The 6,720-nt window shown below is 35.9% G+C and overlaps 1 long non-coding RNA gene across 1 annotated transcript; it reads right to left on the reverse strand.

Moving 5' to 3' along the window:
* Nucleotides 1–1,243: 1,243 nt before the first annotated feature.
* Nucleotides 1,244–3,993, reverse strand: LOC145043020 (uncharacterized). The gene is made up of 2 exons (XR_013680864.1): nt 1,683–3,993; nt 1,244–1,599 (listed from the first exon to the last, which is right to left on the reverse strand). It is a non-coding gene; the product is annotated as an uncharacterized LOC145043020 (long non-coding RNA).
* Between the last annotated feature and the right edge of the window lie 2,727 nt (nt 3,994–6,720).

Here is a 6,720-nt window from a genome sequence, read left to right on the forward strand (position 1 = left end):
TGAATCTCTAAATAGCAAGATTGTTGAAGGTCGTGATGTACCAATCATTACATGTTTGGAGTACATTAGAGAGTACTTAGTGAAGAAAATTGTAACTGTGCAAAAGGAAATTGATAAAGCTGTAGGTCCCTTGACTCCTACAGCTACCATATGGGTTGAAAAACTGAAGAAAGAGGCTTCACAATTAAGGTCTGTTTTTTGTGGGAATGGGAAATATCAAGTCAGTAAAAATCTTTTGGAACAGTTTGTGGTAGATATGGGCCAACAAACATGTTCATGTAGAAGGTGGGAACTAATAGGGATGCCATGTGCACATGCAATAGCATGTATGTGGGAGATGTTGAAGAACAAAGAAATTGATAAGATACCTGAACATTGGGTCCATCGAACGTATTGGTTAGAAACATGGAAGAATATGTATTCTTTTACAATTCACCCAATCAATGGAAGGAACATGTGGGAGAAGTCTACATGCCCTACAACCTTACTCCCTCCAAAACACCATGTGCCCATTGGAAGACCAAAGAAAAAGAGAAGGAGATCTGCCATGGAGGTTGAGGATTTGGTGAAAGGTAACCAATTGTCAAGAGCACAAAAATCAGTGACATGTTCTAAGTGTAACAAAAGTGGGCATAATGCAAGGACTTGCAAGGGACAGAAGGCTGGTGGTTCTCAAAGTTCAAGGAATGTTGGTGGATCACAAACTTCAAAGATTGTTGGTGGTGCTGGTAGTGAAAAAGTGAAGGTTGGAAGTGAAAAAGTGAAGGCTGGTGGATCACAAACTTCAAGGAATGATAGTGGTGCTGGAAGTGCGAAAGTGAAGGATGGAAGTGCAAAAGTGAGGGCAAGTGTTAGCAAAAAAGGGAAAGGTGTCCCATAAATGTGGCTTTTAGGTGCTTATGTATTGTTTTGGTTGATGTTGACAAACATTGTCTTCTTTTGAACTAATTTATGTGTTGTGATGGTTATGTTAATTGCTTTTGAAAAACAATGGTGTAATTATAGTATCCAGTTTTAGCAATGTACTTTGCCTTTGACAAACAATGTAATCTTTTGATTGCTTTTATTTTGGTCATCTGTTTTGCTTATTTTGGTCATCTGCTTTTGGCATTGCTTTTATTTTGGTCATATGTTTTGCTTTTATTTGGGTCATCTGCTTTTGTCAATGTAATCTTTTGATTTCTTTTAGCAATGTAGTTTAACCAATGTCCCAAGATACATCACAAATTGTAAAATACAATCAAGTTCAACAAAATATCATTTTCATTGATAAAAGGGTACCCTTGATACAAATAAGTTTCATTACAAAGCATTGTAAACAACTACAACTACTTCTGATGATCTTAAAACTAACACTACAACTTGTAAACAACTATCCCAAAAAACAAAAACCAACTGATTATTAACATAAAACTAACACTACAACTTGTAAACAACTATCCCAAAAAACAAAAACCAACTGATTATTAACAATGCCTTCAGATTCCGATTTTGGACCTCAAGTTCTTGAATTTGGATTTCAAGCCCCTCATTTTTTATTTCCGCCTCATGACCATGCTTTTCTTCATCTACCCACTTAATAAAGCCAGACCTTGGTCCCTGTACTGTGAATAGCTTCGATTAGCACATACGCATACTAGGGTTACAATAGAAAATCCCCCAAAACAATTCCAGCATCGTACCTCTAATGGGCAAGCATAAAATGCCCTACCTGGGTTTCTTTTCGTAGTTGAAGTACGTATAACGCCTATCGCACCACAATTGCATTTCACCATGTTTGATCGGCTGTGAGAAGAAAGGTGGGAGGAGAAGACTGCGATTGAGAAAGAAATGGGGGAAGAAGACAAATAAACCATGTTTAAAGAAGACAGGGTGACTTAAAAAGACAAAAATACCCCTGCGTGCCTTGCACGTGGGGTGTTTTAACGGAGCAATTAGACGGGATGTTAAGTGAGGGACCAGGATGGTTATGAATTTTACCATTACGGATCATCCGAGTTAAAAATCTTGCTCAGGGACTAGGCGCGCAGGTTACCCCAAACCACAGGGACCATCCGTGTAATTTACCCTAGAATAAAATTCTGAAAGAACATCTTTCTAACAAAAAAAAATATTCTGACAGAATAAATGTATACAAATTACGTTAAAATTAAAATTGAATTAATTAAAAAATTTTAGATTTTTAAAATTAGGATAATTAATCATCCCTAAAAATCCGAAAACGTCCTTCTATAAATTTAGCTAATTGTTCACAATACCCTTTTGCTAAAATTTGTGTGATTATATGGTAATGTTATCCCATTGTAATAGCATACACCCTCAAATCATGTCAATTTATTAATTCCACCCATTGATCCAGATTTGTATATTCTGACACATAATAGTTAGTAAAATAAAATAACCTAATTCTATATATATATATATATATATATATATATATATATATATATATATATATATATATATATATATATATATATATATTCAAGTTCATTTGAGACTGTCCATTTTATAAGACCGTGAGATTAAAAATTATTTTAAAATAAATATAAAAATAAATAAATTAATAAATTAAAATAAATAAATAAATAAATAAATTTACCATATTTTGAAAAACACATGAACTGTAAATATTTTAATGTGTTTTTTAAAATTTTAAAATATTCTATTAGATTTATCAGATATGTAAAATATTCTAATATTTTATTAGAATATACAAAAAATATATTATTTTTGGTGTTTTTTTTTAATTTTCTTTATTAGAAAATATAAATGATTGAAATAATATTTGAATTTTTTTTTTCGAAAATTTTCAATTATTAATATTTTTTTATCTATAAAATGAATAGCTAGAATTACGTTTCACAATCTCACAAAATTAAACCATCACATATATATATATATATATATATATATATATATATATATATATATATATATATATATATATTGGCTAAAGTACGATAAAAATAACATGACGTCTACGAGTATGTGAGTGTAGCACCACACCGCCGTGCCCAACGGTGTTCTTATCTCTTCCTGTAAATTTGATATGTTGTGGTTAAAAAGAGGGCATCAGCTTCCATATAATTGATAAACATCCAGATAATTGATCAAACGAGAAAAAAAATAATAATAATAAACAAATAAATAAAAATTCATATGGTTAATATCTTCCCTTAATTTTAAAATTGATGTCCGCCGGTTGATTCATAGACTCCTTTTCATCTTGAGGTTGGACGAAAAACCCCATTTTAATTTTCAAACAAAATTGAAAATGGCAGAAAATGAAGAACAGAGAGGTGTACTAAGGTGTGCAGGTGTCTCCAAGAAAACAAATACTCCCATTACGACCTCTGCAACAAGATTAATCAATCGATATGAGAAAACCATAATTTACTTACCTGGAGCGAATAAGAGACGAGACAGAGAAGGAAGAATAAGTCGTGCAAGAAACTTTAAAGGCTTATTTGGAAACGGAAGCCAGAAGGGAAACGGTGATTGAGTACAGGTGTCCCTCTATCTCTCAAACGCGTGGTTAAGATTTAAGTGGGATGATTCACCATCTTCAAACTGATGCCATATGCTCTTCTTCAAATCCTGTCCACACGCCGAACGCCACCGGAAAATGAAGGTTGGTTTCACGCATCAGGGAAGAGGCGGAAGAAGTGGTGGAGAGAGAAAGAGATCGGATAGATTTTAGGTGGTTCGTGAGATGAGAAAAGTGGTAGAAGAGAGAACGATGTGGACTGGTGGTCGTACCCGTTGTCCTAGCAATGCAAGCGCCGAATGAATGAGAGAGAAGGAGTGTGGTATAGGAGGTGGAGTCGTTGGAAAAACGTGGCAGAGAAAGAAGAAGACAACACATAAGCACTGGGTGACTCACCATCCAATCAAGTAGGACGTGGGAGGATAGGGGAAGCTGATTATCTTGACGGCAAGCAAGCAAGCTGGCAGGTCAGAGGGTGATGGTGGCACAATGGAAGCATTAGATTATGGACCCAAAGCCTACACATTATGCAATCCCAAAATAATATTTATAACAGATCCTAAATAAGCCAAAGTCTTCAAACTAAATGAATAAACCCAAAGTCTTCGAACTATATAGGGTCACGATTTTTAAAGTAAGTTAGACAATTTTGCCTTTCTTGTAATTATTTATTAAGACTATTTTTGTTTTTTTTTTTTTTGAAAAGAGCCAAAGTTCACCAAACTATTATTTATTAAGACTACTTCTATCTCTAGAGATTGCTAACTGCTTCTCCTGTATATTATTTCATGCAAATTGAAAATCATCTAAGAATCTCTTCTCTCCGAAATTAAACATGTGGTTTAAAGTAGAATTTCATCATTGCTTTATGGGGCTGCAACAATCAATGGTCACAACTTGTTGCTTGTGCTTGCAGATGCCATCGTCGGCTATTTTAGTGCCGACCATTACATCTCTTTGGTTTATTTCGTCATCTCTCTTCCAAGTCTTTGGAATTGTATGTAAAATTTCATGTTTTTATGTAATACTAATATAGAATAGTAGATCTACAGTTTTAAATCATGAATTTGTTTGAAATTTAGGCCAGAAGCTTCTTTATCATGCTTACTTATTTTGCATTGTTCCTTCGTTTGTTCTTGTTTTCTTGCATTATAGAACTATTAGTAATTTACATCCTCATTTATAGGAATGACATAAGAACTTGATGTCTAATGTTTTGATTGAATCTATGGAGATTACATTTGATTTTGATAGATTTTAAGATCGAAACCGAAATTAGAAGTGAGAGACGTAAGTGAGAGGAGTGTTGCTCTTGTGCTTACCATCATCATTCCAGATGTCGGCAAAAACCGGTTCGCCGTCATCGTTTTCATCTCATTCACGTTAGTCTTTCTTCTTTTTTATGTACAAACGATCTGTATAGGCAACTAGAATGGTGTAACTATCACTAGAATCGAGCATCATGAAAAGAGCATATTAAAGTGAAAATGTTTGTCGTAGAAGATGAGACTCTATTGGAGATTGTGGTTGATGGGGATGACCAACAAGTTGAGATGATGGAGTCGTAGGCTTAATATTTTCCTTTGATATAGTTATATATAACAGTAAATCCAAAGCCCCCTTATGAACAGTACCTAACCAGAGATACTGTTCGTGGGGTTAGTTGCTCTACCATGGTCACTGCCACTACCTCTGTCTATTATTTCCTATCAAATAAATCCACTGGACATATTTTACCACCGCTTCTTGCATCGATTTCTAGAATAACACATTTTTTCATATCTTTTCATCCGTTTGTCCTCGATACGCACCGCCTTCCTGCTTCATTCTCTATCTCGATAAGAATCAGTCTTTCAAGGAGGCGTCACCGTCGATCGGGTCCCTGTTACGCTTATCGGTTCCTTACCACTTCATTTGACTTTCCTTTGAAGTTGATGTCCACCACATTAGTTCTTCTCCTTCTCCTTTTGTTCTTTGTTGTTCGTCCAACTGCCCCCTTCTCCACCAACATGGACAAGGAATTGAGCAACATGTAAATCTTTTTCAACTTAACTTCTTCCTACTTCATCTCCATCGTACGGTTTTGATTGGGTCGACCGATGTTATGCTCAATCGACGTTTGGGTTAACCGGTGTTATGCTTAATCCAATATTTCTTCCAAAATATCAGCAATCATAGATTTCTTTTTGTTTCTGATTGGGCCAACCGATGTTACTAAAAAACAGTTTTCATTTTCCGTTTTTTGTTTTTCCTTTTCAGTTTTCGTTTTCCATTTTTCAGTTTTCATTGGAAAATTTAGAAAACGCGTTTATTTAAAACTTATTCGTTTTTCATTTTCAGTTTTAGAAAATTAGAAAATGTGTTTAGACATGCATTTTTCTATCAGTTTTCATTTTTAGAAAACGATAGTGGTGGTAGGGTGGGCGTGGGGACGGTAGCGGTGGTAGGGGCATCAACGATGGGCAGTGGTTGTGTTGATGATGGCGACAGTAGGGGTGGTAGTGGCTGTGGTGACTGTGGTGGTGATGATAGATGGTGGTGGTTGTGGCGGCAATTATGGAAGTGGTGGTGATGGCAACGGTGGTGCTGGTGATGGGGTAATGGTGCTGGTGATAGTGATAGTGATGGTAGGCCGGTGATTGTGGTAGTGGTGTTGGGTGTGTGTGGGGGGGTGGAGTGGATGTGGGTATAGGTGTGAGTTTGCGAGTGTGGGTGTGGGTGTGTGTGCGTGTGTTTGGGGGTATGGGTGTGGGTGGGTGTGGGTGTGTGTTTGTAGGTGTATGTGTATGTATGTGTGTATGCATGTGTTTGTAGGGGTTGATGTGTATGTGTTTGTGGGTGTGTGTGTGTATGTGTGGGTGTGTGTGTGTGTGTGGGTGTTTGTATGTGTATGTATGTATGTGTTTGTAGGGGTTGGTGTGTGTGTGTATGTGTATGTTTCTAGGGGTGTATGTGTGTATGTGTGTGTTTGTGGGGATTGGGGTGTGTGTGTGTGTGTAAGGGTGGTGGTGGACTTGTGGGTGTATGTTTGTAGGTAGGGGTGTGATGGGTTGGAGATGTTAAGGCGGGGGTAGGTAGATGGGGTGGGAGTGGTTGTGTACTTATATTTTAGAAAAAAATTAGAATTAGAAAAATATGGAAAACAATGATTATCGGTTTTCAAAAAATTTCCAACTTCTTTGTAATTTTAGTAAACATAAAATTTTCATTTTCCATGAAAAATTTAGAAA

Source organism: Lactuca saligna, chromosome 4 (genome assembly GCF_052625555.1).
Source record: "Lactuca saligna cultivar CGN05327 chromosome 4, ASM5262555v1, whole genome shotgun sequence".
Classification (NCBI taxonomy): domain Eukaryota; kingdom Viridiplantae; phylum Streptophyta; class Magnoliopsida; order Asterales; family Asteraceae; genus Lactuca; species Lactuca saligna.